The sequence below is a fragment of the Hemicordylus capensis genome, chromosome 1 (assembly GCF_027244095.1).
Source record: "Hemicordylus capensis ecotype Gifberg chromosome 1, rHemCap1.1.pri, whole genome shotgun sequence".
Taxonomy (NCBI): Eukaryota; Metazoa; Chordata; class Lepidosauria; order Squamata; family Cordylidae; genus Hemicordylus; species Hemicordylus capensis.
The window spans coordinates 427,577,515-427,594,742 of NC_069657.1; the positions used below are offsets into that span (position 1 = coordinate 427,577,515).

Consider the following 17,228-nt stretch of genomic DNA (forward strand, 5'->3'; position numbering starts at 1 on the left):
TATATGCCCAATTTATTCTCATGTTTAAACAAACCCAATGAAAAAGACAAAAGGTTAGGCCGAGTAGTTCTGTTCCATGTGCAGAAGGCATCTTCTGTTCATGGAAAGGCTGTTTTATACCTTGCACTACAATGTTTGGCATGAAACATGAAGCTACATCTAAAAATGATCTTCTGTTTGTGCAATCTCTTACATGCGGGAACTGCTGTGGAACCTCCCATGGTAGCATCGCACGGACATTTTGCAAGCCCTTGAGGAAGTATTTGCAAAACAGCACTCTTCACTATTTCCCTTCCTCTCAAGGCTCTTTGGATAGGATCCAATGTGTTCTTTTTCTGTCCAAATTCCAGAAGCTATGTTAATCTGTTGGAGCAAATGTGATGAAGTCTTTAAGGTACTGAAGCAAATCTCTCAGATTTATTACGGCTCTTTAGGAACATACAAGGAAACTGCCTTATACTGAGTCAGCCCAACTAGTTCTGTCTTGTCTACACTGACTGGCAGAGGCTCTCCAAGGTTCCAGACAGGAGTCTTTCTCAGCCCTGACTGGAAATGCCTGGGCCTAAACCTGGGACCTTCTACGTGCAAAGCAGATATTGTACCGCTGAATTACAACCCCATACCCTTTCACTGGCCATAGCCGCCCCCGCCCCCCAACACACGCATTATCAGAATCATGAAGTAATTTGAAAACTTAGTTGGTAGATAGCGGATGATGGAAGCCACAGCCTATCTACCAAAGCTCAAGCAACAATACATTTGTTACACTTCCAGGTGTCACAGAGATCTTTGTCATTTTACCTTTTTGGTCTATTTCTGACATCCCATATAATCATGACTGCCAGTTCGGTCAAAATGGGATACAACAGCAATTCCATTGCTTGGCATTTGATATGATGTCTCAGTGGCTATCACAATGAAAGACTGATGCTGCATGATAAGTAAACACTGGGAACAGGGGCGTAACTATAATAGGGCAAGGGGAGACAGTCGTCTGGAGGCCCACTGCCTTGCCCCCCCCCAGAGGCAAGTCACATGACTGACTCCCCCAGCTGCACACCCGCCCAGGCTTCCTTCAGTTGTATTCATCCTCTGAAATTGATGTGAGTGTTAAGACCTGGAGCTACCAGAACAGCATGTCTTTCTCTAGTACCAATAAATGACTTGCAACATCCAAAATTTACAAAAACTTAAAAAAAAAAATTAGGATGATGTTCTATTGTGTGGCACATAGGAGATAGATAGATAGATAGATAGATAGATAGATAGATAGATAGATAGATAGATAGATAGATTAAAAAAAACTTTAGTGGGGGGGGGAGCATTTTAAAATCTTGACTCTGGGCCCACTCCAACCTTGCTACACCCCTGACTGGGAAGCATGCAGACCTACATTGGGCAACATCGAGACCTACATTGTCCTCATGTTAGAATGTTTCTCACATGCAACTCTGGGAGGGTTCACACACAATCCACTGCAAGTCAGTAAGTAGGGAATATTTAAGTAAAATTTCAGGAACTGGGAATAGGTGCTCCTGACGGGCAAGATGTCTGACTCCACCCAAATTCAGTTCCTGTGACAGTTACTGAGTTCAGCAGAGGATCTTGGGTGGAAGTCGAGCAGAATTTCAACTCTTGGTGACAAATGGGTAGAAGATTTTGGGAGAATGTCGAGCAGATTTACTGAGAACTCAGTAAATCAACATGAGCACCAGACTTGCCCTATTTTGCTAATCCCCTCTTTCCCACTGCTGCCCCCGCTCCAATAAATGACCCCGAGAGCTGTGAAACCCTCAGGAACATAGATCAAGGGCAGCAGAGGAAAGATGAGATTAGACAAAATTGTTGCGCACATACAATAAGGGCAGCATTACTCGGGATAATGCCCATTATTTTTGGCTAAAGAATTTCCCCTTGAAGACTCTTTGCTTAAGTTCTCAGTTGGCTTGCAGCCAAAGAGATGAAGTTCAGTGCTTGGCCATTTTCCATGTGTGTCCATTAGGGACAGTGGATCTGATGGTCTTTCATGAGTATAAAGTGTGGAGACGGTAGGAGGAGGGAGGGGGTGCAGTGAGGTAGGCCAGATGGCAATCCGCAGCCGGAGAGGACACATTTTTGACCCGTGAATCTGGGTTAAACTCAACAGATGCCAAGCTTTCAAAACACAGTCCACTCTAGAACATCTGAGTTATTTTCCCCAAGAACAGGCACCTCGGTGGTCAAATATAGCTGTTAATGCAGATATTTACATCAGCACTATTGTCTTTAAAACCAAACTGAATATCAGATGTGGTTATTTTCAGTTTTTATACAAGAAGCTCCTACCCTAATGTTGAGCTAAGTATTCAACTTGTGTTTCTGTGTCCCCCTCCAAGTATGTGAATTGTAAATGGCTGCTAGCCTTCTCTCCCTCCCCACCCCCATCTCCAATTAATGTAGTTTTAAAATGATTAAACATATCATGCTGTGACATCCAAAATGTCAACAAGCCCATAAACCTGGAAGACAGCAATGTAATAAAATAGGTAATAGGAGATTCAGGAGTTAATAGAGGCCCTGATGTGTTGGTGTATACAGTAGCTATATATTGGAAACAGTGCAAGTGAAGATGGCTTTGGTATTGCAAACTGAGGAAGAAAATTGTTTTTAATTAGCACCTTCATAAGAACTGCTGATTAATACTGTTTGGTTTGGTGAAAAGCTTTCAGCTGAGTAATTTGTACAGCCATTACAACAGTTTTGTTAGAACACGGACTCCTGTTGTTAAACACAAACAGCAGATGATAATGGTGGAAGATGAGTTTGTCATGTAACAATTTACCTTATTGAAAAAAGCTTTATATAAAGCCCAGTACAGTAGTAGGTATCAGCAGAAATCACATATTTTAATCCTGACAAAATTGCAGCATGCCATGCAAATGTGTTTTCTCCACCCCACCCCCCTTATTTCTCCTTCACAGCCTAGAAAGAGATTTTATATCATTTATAAAATTATATATACATTTTAAAGGCTTTGGAGGAGGACGGGCTACTTCAATAGCAAAGCTTCCTATCGGGACAGCATAGTGCTGGAACTGCATATTCAAACATTGTGTGACTTGACGGAAGTAGAAATGGGCGTGTGATGAATATGGTTCCCCTGTAAATCGGTGTGGGTCCTTTAGTCTGTGAAATTATGTTCCATGTTTGTGTAATGTGCAGCACTGAGACTCGAGATATGCTTCCAGGATGCAGATTATTCCAAGCTGTATTATTATTTATTATTGACTGCCTTGGCATAATGCTTTTCCGACCATTTGACAATTAAGTCTCCCAAGTCCCCCTCTCCCATCTTGCTTAATAGGGTAACATGCATATTTCATTTCCACCCAATTGGATGTTTAGTGCAGTGTACAGAAAACAAAACTTCTCTCTCTCTCTTTTTTTAAACGAATGAAATGCAGTCACAAAGGCGGAATATGTGCATTACATTATTACACGAACCAAGGAATAGCTGATTGGGGGGCCATAATAGAACATGGGAGGGTTCGACCCCCCCTTTAGACAGGCCTTCGGGGTAATAACAAGGGTTGAGACTCACGACAGTGCCAAATAAGCCTTAGACAGCATAATAGTCTGCAAAGAAAAGCCACAGAGCACTAATGTGAAAGAAGAGCTGTCCACCACATGCAGTAAAAATCACCAAAGGTCATTTTATGGTAGCAATTGTGACACTAAATTGGTGGTCATGCTACATGTCTAATACTCAGCGCAGCTTTATAAATGATGGGCTCCTGGCGATGGCTGTCATTAAGTGCTTTCATCATAATAAACTTTAAACTGTTGGCTTTATGAATCACCAGCCAGCTTCAGCTGTTCGGTGGATGGTGCTTGCGGTGCCTTAAGTGTGACAAGGCCTATTAGGAACTGCAACCATGTTTCAAGCGTACTTGGCTTTCCCACTCCTGGGGTGATTGCAGCCTATTAAACGGCATCTGGGAAGATTTTCCTCCAGCAATCTCTGATCAAGAGCTTTTTTGGGCTTTGACCTGCATTTCCTTCAAGACTTTCTCCAAGGAGTTTTATAAGAGCAAAAACTCCAGAGGATTTATAGCCACTTCTGATTAATACCTTTTCAGGGCTTTTCCACCACCCCCACTTACACCTCTCCCACCGCTGCATGGAGAAAAGCTTTCATTGTTCCTAAGGTGCTTATTTGTGACCTTTTCTCTGCTTTTCTGATTCCGTCGAACATGTTCTCAGTGAAATCCTTAGTGTGTAACCAAGACAGTTGTTGAGTTGTTACAGCTTTAGAGAGAGAATGGCTTTTAGGGTTTACAGAAAAAAGAAAGAAAAGGAGAGAGATATATATATAAAAAAACAAGCAACTCCTCCCACTAAACATTTCAAAGGTGATGTCACAAGCCATTAGTGGCACAACTAAAATTAGCAATCTCAGGTCCACACTAGTGAAGGACTGTGCATTCCAGAAAAGGAAATTTAACCACTGGCCTCTGTTTTTCAAGACTAAATAATACAAGACTTGTTCACATGACTGTGTTTACATATATGAACCTATGAAGTTGCCTTATAACAACTCAGGGTATTGGTGCCATCTAATCCTGGCTGGTATTGTCCTTTTTTTATTAGTCTCTACTTCAGTTTTGCCACCTCAGACCCAACTCAAAATGTTGGCAACCAAATATGGAAGTTTCCATGTGAAAGATATGCAGTCTGCTCTACCCAGTGCTCAGATTGGGATCGGGGGGGGGGGGGGGAGATAGGGCGGTCCTTTATGAAATCCACAAGACTACCACAGTCTTCCTCAGATGTCAGCCAAATTAAAATCTAGTCTGGCATTTTAGTCTGGCAACCTCATGGGCCATGCCGACTCACTCTGACTCATCGCCAGAAGTTTTTGGAGGTGACACACCTCATAATGCACCAGGAAGAATACACCCTGCCTGGCGCATAAAAGAGAGGGCCAGCTCCAAAGGTTTTAACTTGATGCTTTTGGAGGTGGCACACACACTCCCCAAAAGGACAGCATTTTTGGAGGCGGCTTAATTAAGTAATGAAGTATAAATGCTAAAAGGGAGCGATGGGGAATTAAAATGTATCAACAATTCAAAAAATTGTACAAAGATATAGGCATGTATAGTCAATATTAAAGATATACCCATTTTTAAAAAATGCAAAGAATCTCTATGAAGTCCACAGGGACAAAAGACATCTTGGGCAACCACTGGAAGCTAGGTTAGACCTGGGTAATTCACAACTAAATCCAGCATTTTAGCTGCTATGCAATATTGGCTTTCGACAGGTGAGTAATTGAACCCAGGTCTTTTAAAAGCTCTCCAAGTGGAATTTGCGCCCCTTCCAATTGAAGGAGGAGAGCTGCTCTTGTGGTAGTGGGCATGAATTGTCTCATTTGCTAAGGAGGTAGTCGGCATGAATGGACCTTGGTTTGCATTTGGATGGGATCACTGTCTGCTTGGATGGGACCTGTGATCACTGTCTGCTGAAGGATATTCCCCTTAGGGGGCTACGGCTGTAGCTCAGTGGCAGAACATCTGCTTGCATATAGAAGGTCCAAGTGGCACTCCCTGGCATCTTCAGGTAGGGCTGAGAAAGACTCCTGCTGGAAACCTTGGAAAGCCACTGCCAGTCAGTGTGGTAGACAATGCAGTACTGACAATACCAATGGTCTGACTCGGTATTTTGCAACATTATTATTAATTATTAATTGTTGTTGTTGTTGTTTACATAGTCAGGCAGGTGTTATTGACTGGTTTGTTTTATCCAGACATCGAGTCCTTCCCAAGGACCTGGGATGGCTGAATTTTATTATCAGTGTTGTTGCTGTTATTATTATAGATATCATCGCAGAATATAGGCTTATTATTATTATTATTTTATATTTTATATCCCGCTCTTCCTCCAAGGAGCCCAGAGTGGTGTTAGGTTCCTCCTCACAACAACCCTGTGAAGTAGGTTAGGCTGAGAGAGAAGTGACTGGCCCAGAGTCACCTAGCAAGTATCATGGCTGAATGGGGATTTGAACTCGGGTCTCCCCGGTCCTAGTACATGTCTACAAGTGGAACCCTGTGGGTGGATCCTAAGATAACTATGTTATGTTAGTTGTGCTAGGATCACAACATAACTGATCCTAACATAGCCAAGTCATCTAGAGAAGGTTTGCTATGTTCCCCACCCATTTCTCTTTCCCAAGCGGCCTCTCCAAGCTCTCTGAGCTGGCATCAACATTTCCTTTTAAAGGCATCCATAATAGCTGCACTGTAAAAAATATAAAGCTCTACATAAAAATTTGATGAGCCAAATTATATTTTCGCTCTCCCTTCACTCAAGTGAAGTCTCTTAATTTTGATAAATCTTACAGTGGTTTCAAGTTAAATCATATTAGGATGAATAATGCACGTTTAGGGATCCCTTGTCTAGGAATGTGTAGTATTTAATTTACAAGGCTGGTACATTTTCAGATATTTTAACCGGGAGCATTAAACACTTTGTGTTGCTGTGTGTGTGTGTGTGTGTAACATCACATCTCCCTCTCGTCTTCTCTCTCGGCCCCCAACCAACGCTGGGGAGCCCACCTTGCTTCTCAAGGCCTTTTTGCCTTTCTGACTGACTCAGGTGGCCCTGTTGTAAGGCTAAAAGCTTTGAATGTGTAAGAAACCTTCTTAATACTCTTATTAGCAACTCTCCTAATCCATGAAATGTAATCGCAGAAGTTTTAGATGAATGTCTCAGAGGTAGACCATTAAAATAAATTGCCCCACCTTGGGGAGGTTAGAATTAGTCTCCAGCCCAGAAGCTCTTTGGGGTGGTTGGGTGTAGCGCCAATTTCTGAAAGCGCCGGTTCCTTCCTATCAGGAACAGCATCAGCTTTTGCATTCTTACTAATGAGGAGACAATAGCAGTAATCATTAGACTTAGCTGTGAATGTGTTTCCTCCAGGAAGCAAATATGCAAAGTTGGGGGTGGGGGGAGAGAATATTAATCTTGGCAGTAGGATTCCTGATTTGAAATGCTTTTGATTTTGAGACCAAACCAGGCGGGAGGAGGGAACCCTAGTCAACAGTAAACAAAGTACATCAAAGTCAGAGGAAGCAGTGAGGAGCAATTATGGTGTGTTTTAATTAACTGTAATAATGCACAGAATGTACACAACATCTCGCCTTTTCATGTTCAAAGGGCTTTGCAAACTAGCTAATTAATGCCCGTAACAGTCTTATGAGATAAGTAATTGTAGTCTCCCCCAAATTCTTTTTCTGTGTAGATCAGTGTGCTAAGGGACATGCCCAAGGCCCTACGCGTCAGTGTCAGCATTAGAATTCTAGAACATCTGAAATGTCTTGCAGTCCTAACCCTAAAATACAGAAATGCACAACAGCCTGATTGTAATGTCCCTGTCTGAGCCTGATGACTATGAACAGGGACAACCACAGGTATATTATTATTATTATTATTACATTTATATCCCGCTCTTTCTCCAAGGAGCCCAGAGCAGTGTACTACACACTTGAGTTTCTCTTTCACAACAACCCTGTGAAGTAGGTTAGGCTGAGAGAGAAGTGACTGGCCCAGAGTCACCCAGCTAGTTTCATGGCTGAATGGGGATTTGAACTTGGGTCTCCCCGGTCCTAGTCCAGCACTCTAACCACTACACCACGCTGGCTCTATGGCAGGCAGATCCTACCGGCTACTAGTACACTCCCAGGATCAGGCATGAGAATTGCAGACAAGTATCCTAGGAAGGGTACAGACCATGTCTAAATATGTGATACTAATCCCCTTACCTGCTCCCCTCTGCCCAGAAAGATTCTGGGAGACGCTGGTGTATATTGCATTTAGATCCTGCTTTTCTTCTTTCATGAAACTCAGACTGGCATGCATAGGGTTACAGGTGGTCTCTCGGTCAGGCACTGACCAGACCTAGAGCTGCTTAGCTTCAGCAAGGAGGTATGTATCACTTGCCTTCAGATCAGGCCCAAGAAATTTTGCAGTTACTTATGATTTCTCAGGTAAAGTAAGGATGAGTGCACCATTCAAAGTAGCCAAGATTGTAGCTGGCAATGCCTTTTCCAATGGCTTGATCTGCAGAAGTCAGCAGGTGAGGCTTTTCACAGCATAGAGGTAAACATTATTACCTGCTAATTGTTGCAGATAAATACCCCTTAGGAGCATTTATGGAGGCCAACGGAAAAGTGGCAACCTTAGCTTTGTTTCTAAGCTGAATTACAGAAAAGCAAGTTCCTCCTTGAAAAGGTACTCCTTTTGGAGGAGTACACTGAACATTGGGAGGCTCTCCACACAAACAGTGTGGAGTGCCTTACCTGGCTCTGCGGGGAGAGTGGGCTTAGCTTACACGCCTACATAACTACCAGCCTACATAACTACCAGCTCCACGCCTACATAACTACCAGCTCCATCATGGAGCTGGTAGGGGCTGCAGGGATCAGGGGCCACCTGGCCACCGGAAGTCCTAGGATGCCCCGCACAAGTGTGTGGGGCATCATGGAGAGACCCCGGAACCCAGGAGGCTTATTTTAGCCTCCTGGAGCTGCGCCTTGGCGACTCACGATCAGGAAGACGGGGTTAGCAGAGCGCTCGCTCCACTAACCCCATTTAAGGGGAGGGCTTCTTTGGCGGGCTAGCCACCGTTGAACCACCGGGCTTGTGTGTGAGCCTCGTGGTTCTCACAATGGGGGAAAACCGAGCTGGGTTCTAGCCCGGTTTCCCCCCACTGTGAGAATAGCCTCTGGGTCCGTTCTTGAGTCGGCACCCCACGCCACTGTGTGAGTCAACTTAAGTTTTGGTTCCTACTCCAGGAGTTCCAAGCTGCGGTCCTCCAGATGTTGCGGAATACAACTCCCATCAACCCCAGCTACAATTTATTGTGGGAGTTGCAGTTCAGTAATACCTGGAGGACCACAGCTTGGGAACACTGCTCTACTCTACTCTAATAGGACTTTTGAAGGACATTTGGGCTTTTGTAAATCTGTAGGTCAGGGGCTTTCAGAGTCACAATTCTAGTTGGGAGTTGAATTATGGTTATGGGAGTTGTAGTCCAACAACATCTGGGGACTCAAGGCTGAGAATCCCTGTGTGGGTAAACACAGGAACACCTAATCTGAGGGCACAGAAGGAGACGTTTTCAGCCCACCTAAGAAGCTGCATCGCAGTAGGAGCAGCAGGGCAGGGGAAAGAGGTTAAAAGTTCTCTTTCCTACACCAGTTCTTTCACCAAAAGACAGAACTGAGCCCATGGGGAACTGCTCTTTTCTCTCTCTGTGTGTGTGTGTGTTTGTACACACACACACACACACAAGCTGAACCCACACAGAGCATCTGTGCGCTAGTGCTTGTGCACCCAGCCTTCCCCAGAGTAGTAGTGGGGTAATGGAAGGCCCCCTCACTTGGCCTTTCTCCCCTGCTCAGACTACGCCCCCCCCCGTAGACTTCACTCAGCCTTTCTCTCGGCCTTTCTCTCCCCACCACCCGCTGCTTGGCCTTTCCTTGGTCCCCGCTCTCAGCCTTTCCTCACCCACCCACCACTCGACCTCTCACCCCACCCACTCACATGGCCTTTCCTTGCCCCCCCCCCCACTCACTGCTTGGTCTTTCCTCACCCCACCCCCACTTGGCCCCCTTTCCCACCTCCCTCTGCTTTAAGCCAGCCTATGGTGGTGGGGAGAACTCTCAACCAAGGGGCGCTGGTGGTGGAGATGGCAGCAAAAGCTCCTTCCATGGGCTGACCAGGATGTACTTGAAAGCCCTGCCCCAGCATTTCCATTGGGTGCAGCTGCAGTGGGGGCGGGGCTTGCCACGTACGACCTTAGTGTATTATATAGATCTGTGTGTGTGTGTGTGTGTGTGTGTGTGTGTGTGTGTGTATACAGATAGATAGATTGATTGATTGATTGCAGGTAATAAAGAAAAACACCCTGAATGTGAAAAGTATATCTCCAAGTAACTGCAAGAATCCAGCAGTGGGGGGGGGGGCACTTACTGCCCTTCACTCCCCATCTGGCACCAAATACATTGCAATGGGGCTTAGAGTTTCAAGCAATCTGGAGGTCTCCCAGGTCTCAGCTCTTAACTTTGTGGTGAAACTATTCACAGAGATCAGGGACAGAGGGGCGAACAGTTCGACATTTGAGTTAACGAGTCCTGAGCAGTTGACAAATTGTATGAGTCAAACTTGAAGTGGTTACCGGTAATTATTATTATTATTATTTCTTGTTTACACAGTCAGACAGGTGTTATTGACTGGTTTGTTTTATCCAGACTATCCAAGGACCTGGGATGGCTGAATTTTATCATCAATACTGTTGGTTATTATAGATATCGTCGCAAAATATAGGCTGTTCCCAGTAAAGTTGCTTTTTGTAATTGGCTGATGGTGATTTCTGTGGCCCCTATGGTGCTGAGGTGCTCTTCAAGGTCTTTTGGGACTGCAGCCAGGGCGCCAATTACCACTGGGATTATTTGGGTCTTTTTCTGCCACAGCCTTTCAATTTCAATTTGTAGATCTTTGTATTTGGTGATTTTTTTTCTATTTCTTTTTCTTCTATTCTGCTATCCCCTGGTATTGCTATGTCGATTATTTTGACTTGTTTTTCTTTCTTCTCGACTACAGTTATATCTGGTGTATTGTGTGGCAGATGTTTGTCTGTTTGTAGTCGGAAGTCCCATAATATTTTTACATCTTCACTTTCTTCAACTTTTTCAATTTTATGGTCCCACCAATTCTTGGCTACAGGTAGCTTGTATTTTTTGCAGATGTTCCAGTGTATCATCCATGCTACCTTGTCATGCCTTTGTTTGTAGTCAGTCTGTGTGATCTTCTTACAACAGCTGATTAGGTGGTCCACGGTTTCATCTGCTTCTTTACAAAGGCGGCAGTTGCTGTTTGTTGTGGATTTTTCGACTTTGGTTCTTATTGCATTTGTTCTTAGTGCCTGTTCTTGTGCAGCCAGTATTAAACCCTGTTTCTTTCTTCAAGTTGCCATTCTTAAGCCATTGCCAGGTCTTGGTGATGTCTGATTTTCCGCTTATATTGTGCAAATATAGACCATGCAGGGGCTTATTTCTCCATTTTTCTGCTCGGTTCTTGACTTGTTCTTTCTTGTAGGCCTGCTTTGTTTCATTGGTGTTGAATAGTTTCTCGTTCTTGACCATTTTAAGTGCATCTTCTTCACTGTCCTTTATATATTCTTCAAGGCCTCTTTTCTCCTCCTCTACTGTTTGATGGACTTGCAGCATTCCTCTTCCACCTGAGCTGCGAGGGAGGTATAGCCTATCTACATCACTGCGGGGGTGCAGAGCATGATTGATGGTCATGATTTTCCTGGTCTTACGATCTAGCGTCTCTAGCTCTACCTGGGTCCAGTCTATTATTCCTGCAGTGTATCTGATAACAGGTATAGCCCAGGTGTTGATGGCTTGTATGGTGTTCCCGCCATTGAGTTTGGACTTGAGGATTTTTCAACTCTCCTGATGTATTCACTTCCAATTTTTCTTTTAACTTCAGTGTGTGCGATGTTATCAGCCTGGGGAATGCCCAAGTATTTGTAACATTCTTTCTCTTCCAGGTTCTTGATCTTGCTTCCATTGGGCAGTTCTATTCCTTCTGTTTTTGTTATTTTCCCTCTGTTCATTATTAATGCAGCACACTTGTCTAGTCCAAACTCCATTGCTATATCGCTACTGAATATACGGACAGTGTTTAGCAGTGATTCGATTTCTGACTGGGACTTTCCATACAACTTCAGATCGTCCATGTACAGCAGATGGTTGATTTGACTTGATGTTTGGTATCTGAGGCCTGTTTTGTTTAGTATTTGTGAAAGTGGGGTCATGGCGATTACAAACAATAGAGGGGATAGTGAGTCCCCTTGGAAAATGCCTCTTCTAATGCTAACCTGTCCAAGTGCCTCGCCATTGATTGTTAACTGTGTACTCCACCTGCTCATTGCTTTTTTAATAAATATCTGAATGTTTTTGCTGACACCAGTTGTTTCTAAACATTTTAGTATCCATGTGTGAGGCAATGAATTGAAGGCTTTCTTGTAGTCAATCCATGCAACACTTAGATTGGTTTTTCTTCTCTTGCAGTTTTCTAAAATCATTTTGTCAATCAGCAGCTGGTCTTTTGTGCCTCTGGTATTCAGGCAATTTCCTTTCTGTTCAACTGGAAGCTGTTTGTTAGTTAATAAGTGTTGCATCACTTCATCTGCTATTATTCCAGTTAATAATTTGAACATGGTTGGCAGGCAGGTTATCGGTCTATAATTACTTGGAACTGCACCTTTTGCTGGGTCTTTCATGATGAGATGAGTTTTCACAGTTGTTAGCCATTGTTCAATATCACCGCCTTTCATAATGTGATTGAACTGTTTTGATAGTTGTTTATGAAGGCTTGTTAGGTGTTTAAGCCAAAAGCCATGCAGTTCATCGTCGCCTGGCGCGGTCCAATTTTTAATTTTCTTTGCTCTTTCACTTGTTAATTTTGGTGTTATTATTAGATCTTGCATTTGTTGGTTACATTTTTTGACCTCTTTCATCCAGCCTGCTTTTTGATTATAATCTATTGGATTGTCCCATAATTTCCCCCAGAATTGCACTGTTTCTTCTTTATTGGGTGTTTCTATGTTTCTTGCAGTTTCTCCTTCTATGCTTTGGTAGAAACGTCTCTGATTCGACTGGAATTGGAGATTCTGCCTGTGTTGTTCAATTCTGGCTTCATATCTGCTAATCTTCTTTGACACTGCTGTTATTTGCTGCTTTATTATTTCCAGGACTTCTCTAATTTTCCTTGAATCTAGGTGGTATTTTTGGATCAGATACTGTTTGGTGTTTTCATTCTTCAGCTTCTTGTCTTTCATATCTTTCAATTTACCAGCATCTGATCTAAGCCTGGAGATTTTATTTTCTAATCTAATCTTCCATTGAGGTGATGTACTGCTTTCTTTTTTGACAGGTCCACTGATCTTATATCCAAGCTCTTGTGTTGTTATTGTTGCTGCACTGTACATTAGTTGGTTTGTTTCTTGCAAATTATTGGTTGTTATTTCTGCAAGTGCAGCATTTATATCTTTTAATGCCTGAGCAAGTTGTTTTTTGGCAACTGTTTTTAGAGCTGGAAGTCGAACCCTGGTGGTTGTTTGGTTCATGTGCTCAGTTATTTTTTGATTTAGTTCTTGTTGCTTTTCTGTTAAACGGCATTTGGGTTTTTGAGGTGAAGGCAAAGGGGATGTTGCCTGGTTTTGATTTTGAAACAGTTCAGCAACAGTGGCATCCTCGATTTCCAACACCTCCTCCACCTGCGCCTGAGCAACTTCTTCAATTGGTGATAATTCTTCTTCCATATCTTGAGCCTGTGTTGCTCTTTGCAGTTCTTCCAGCTCAACTCCTGTGAATACTTTATTTCTTATTATGAATCTTCTCTGGTCTGCTAGCCTTTGTTCTGTTATTTCTGTATCTGGATGCTTCTCTTTCCAAATTTGGTACATTCTTTTTAAATAACCTCTTCTAGTTGGACTAGACTTGTAATAGCAGATCATTATTTCCTTGTTGGCATTTTTCGTATATTTTTTTCGGTCAAGCGACGTTTCTTCCAGTAACTTTGCTGTCTTCAGCCCTGGTTGCTCAACTGAAGATCCTGAGTCCTGTTGCCCACTTGCCACCAGATGTCCAGGGACTATAGCATCTGGTGCGGTCCTTGTTGACCCGGGCGACGACCGATCCGGTATAGATTTATTAAAGTTACGTCTCACCATATTGTTGACGGTATTATTATTATTATTATTATTATTATTTTGATTTCTATACCGCCCTTCCAAAAATGGCACAGGGTGGTTTACACAGAAAAATAATAAATAAATAAGATGGATCCCTGTCCCCAAAGGGCTCACAATCTAAAAAGAAACATCAGATAGACACCAGCAACAGTCACTGGAGGCACGTCCTGGGGGTGGATAGGGCCAGTTACTCTCCCCCTGCTAAGTAAAGAGAATCACCACATTAAAAAAAAGGTGCCTCTTTGCCCAGTTAGTAGGGGTAAATGCACTTATGTTCAATGCACGTACCACAGAACGATTGCTGTGGGTCGGTCCAAATGATACTGCCCCCAGCAGTATCATGTGGGATATGAGGATGTGTGTGCTGAAAGCATACCCATTGGGAGGCCCTCCATGGACAAACAGTGTGTGTGTGTGTGTGTGTGTGTGTGTGTGTGTGTGTGTGTGTGTGTGTGTTGGGGCTGTTAATCCAAATGGCTTATCTCATCTGATAATCATATTATCTGAGAGGGTCTGGTAAATCTTATTTTTATTTTTATTTTATTTATAATATTTCTGTACTGCCCAAAACTTGCATCTCTGGGAGGTTTACAATTAAAATCATTTAAAACATTGAATCAATTAACAATTAAAATCATTTAAAACATTAAAACATTTAAATCCCAATATTAAAACTATAAATCTAATTAAAAGCCTGGGTGAATAAATGTGTCTTCAGTACCTTTTTAAAAGTTGCCAGTTGTCATATTATAAATACTTCTCTGAGGGAGGGCAGGATGCCTCCTTGTCTTAAGGAGGTTATTATTAGACCACTTTGGAAGAAACCTGCATTGTATCCCTTGGAGTTAGCCAATTACAGACCTGTTTCTAACCTTCCACGGTTGGGTAAGTGATTGAGTGGGTGGTGGCCTCTCAGCTCCAGGAAGTTTTGGAGGATGCAGATTATCTAGACCCATTTCAAACTGGCTCTCATGTGGGCTATGGGGTTGAGAGAGACTGCCTTGTTGGTTGGCCTGATGGATGATCTCCAAATGGCTATCAACAGAGGGAGTGTGACTTTGCTGATCCTTTTGGTTCTCTCTGCAGCTTTTGATACCATCAACCATGGTATCCTTCTGGACCGCCTGAGGGAGGTGGGATTGGGGTGGTTCAGCAACTACCTCTCTGGTAGATTTCAGATGGTGTCGCTTGGAGAATGTTGCTCTGCATAGCGAGAACTGAAGTGTGGTGTTCCACAAGGCTCCAAACGGTCTTCAGTGCTCTTTAACATCTACATGAAACTCATCTGGTGGCAACTCGGGGCCAGGCTTTCTCTGTGGCTGCCCCAGGGCTTTGGAATATGCTCCCTGCTGAAATAAGAGCATCTCCTTCTCTGTTTGTTTTCAGGAAGACCCTCAAGACTCTCCTGTTCTCACAAACTTTTAATTATAATTTTTATAATTTGTTTTATATCATTTTATTGTGTTTTATGTATTTTAATGCATGATTTTTAATACTAAAATTCGTACACAACACCTAGGAATGTACATATAATGCGGTATAAAAATATGATAAATAAACAAACACATGCTTCAAATACTTGTTCCAAGCAGGCCATTCGGGTGCTGTATGCACATTGAACATCATGTGCGAATAACTGCACATGTGTACAGATCTCTACATGCATACAAGCCTGAACTGTACCATTCATTAGAGAGGGTCTATATCCAGACCCTCACTTTAAAAATGAATACAGGCCATTCACACAGAACACCATATGTGTATACTGACACCTGAACGCATCAGTTCAATGTCTGAAAAGGACTTTTGATATGACCTTAACAGAGGAGAGAGATGTGTTTCCCCCCTGCTCCCCAGAGTGAGTCCTCTTCTCACCAGAGTTCCTGGCAGGCACAGTACCAATATGGATAACAGCTCAGGTTTCACCAGAGGGAGATTTAGCCCTCCTGCAGGCAACCTTCCCTCCATCCCATCAGTCCTTAATAGTGTTCTTTGTTTCTGCCCCATGGGAGGAAAATAATCCCCACATCCTTTCCACACCTGGGTTGGGAAACAGCAAACTTCCATCTCCACTCTGACACCTTGAAAAAATGGACCAATTTGCTGACACATTTTTCCCCCTGCAAGGCCTAAAGCCAGTGTGAATAGGCCTAAAGCCTGCGGCATTAATTAGTTTGCAACTTATCAAGCAGGAAGCCCACCTGTTGCAGAATGAAAACAACTCTTTTCTTGGTGAACTGCATGAGGAGCTTCACCATAGCTACTGACAGTTGTCAACCCCACACAGAAGAGACAATTAATGTTCTGGAATAGGAAGAGACTGAAGCCCTTTTAGGCATTATGCTCTCTATGCAAGCAGAGCATCTAAAATGGGTCTAGAAGTCCCAAGGGGTGTAGCTAGGGGAGAGGAGGCCCGTGTTCACCCCTCTCCCTGGTGGCCCCTCAGAGTGAGGGAGATCATGAAGAAAATAGGAAGCGGTGGACCTGGGAGGCCCTCAGGAGCTCGGGGGCCCGGGTTCTTTGAACCCATTTGCTCAATTATAGCTACGTCCCTGAGTCCCACTCACCCGGCCTTGTCAGTCATCCCGGGCAGTGCCCCACTCATGGTTAGAGCAGCATTCATCTGAAGCGAGTTCCACACCTGTGATGGCGGGCGGGTCCATGATTGGGAGGCGTGGACTAATGTCTCCCGATCATGAACGTGCCCGCCTTCTCAGATGGGCTGTTCACCTCTTTAGATGAATGCCACTTTAACCGTGAGGGGGCTGTCAGGGATGACTGATGGTTAGGCACTCTACTTATAGGAACACAGGAAGCTGCCTTATACAAACCATTGGTCCACCGAGCTCAGTATTGTCCAATGTCTACACATTGGACAACACTGGCGGTGGCTTCTCCAAGGCTGCAGGCAGGAGTCTCTCTCAGACCTATCTGGTGATGCCAGGGAGGGAACTTGGAGCCTTCTACATGCAAGCAGGCAGATGCTCTTCCCAGAGCGGCTCCATCCCCTAAGGGAAATATCTAATACACGTAGTCTCCCATTCAAATGCAAACCAGGGTGGGCCCTGCTTAGCAAAGGGGACAACTCACACTTGCTACCACAAGACCAGTTCTCTTCCCCTACTCATACACAGTGCTTTCTGTTTGACGTCTGATCAGAGCTACTATTGCCAGAGTGGCCTGGCAGACAGAATGCTGGGCTCAGTTTCCAAAGGGTTAGCTTAGCGATGAACCCGCTCATGTTGAGTCCACTGCAGAAGCAAAAACCATTGGTAATATCCTACCACTTGGTTAAGTAATAGTAGGAATGAATGGGAGATGCCCAGAAAGGCCTTAGATTTATAGAATCATAGTATGTTAGAGCTGGGAGGGATCTTGGGTCTTCTAGTCCCAAGAAAAGAGGCACCTTTTAAAAGTGGCGATT

General features: G+C 43.7%; 1 long non-coding RNA gene across 1 annotated transcript; it reads right to left on the reverse strand.

Moving 5' to 3' along the window:
* On the reverse strand, positions 1–8,367 carry LOC128351946 (uncharacterized). Its single transcript, XR_008320133.1, has 2 exons — positions 6,780–8,367; positions 1–363 (listed from the first exon to the last, which is right to left on the reverse strand). It is a non-coding gene; the product is annotated as an uncharacterized LOC128351946 (long non-coding RNA).
* Between the last annotated feature and the right edge of the window lie 8,861 nt (positions 8,368–17,228).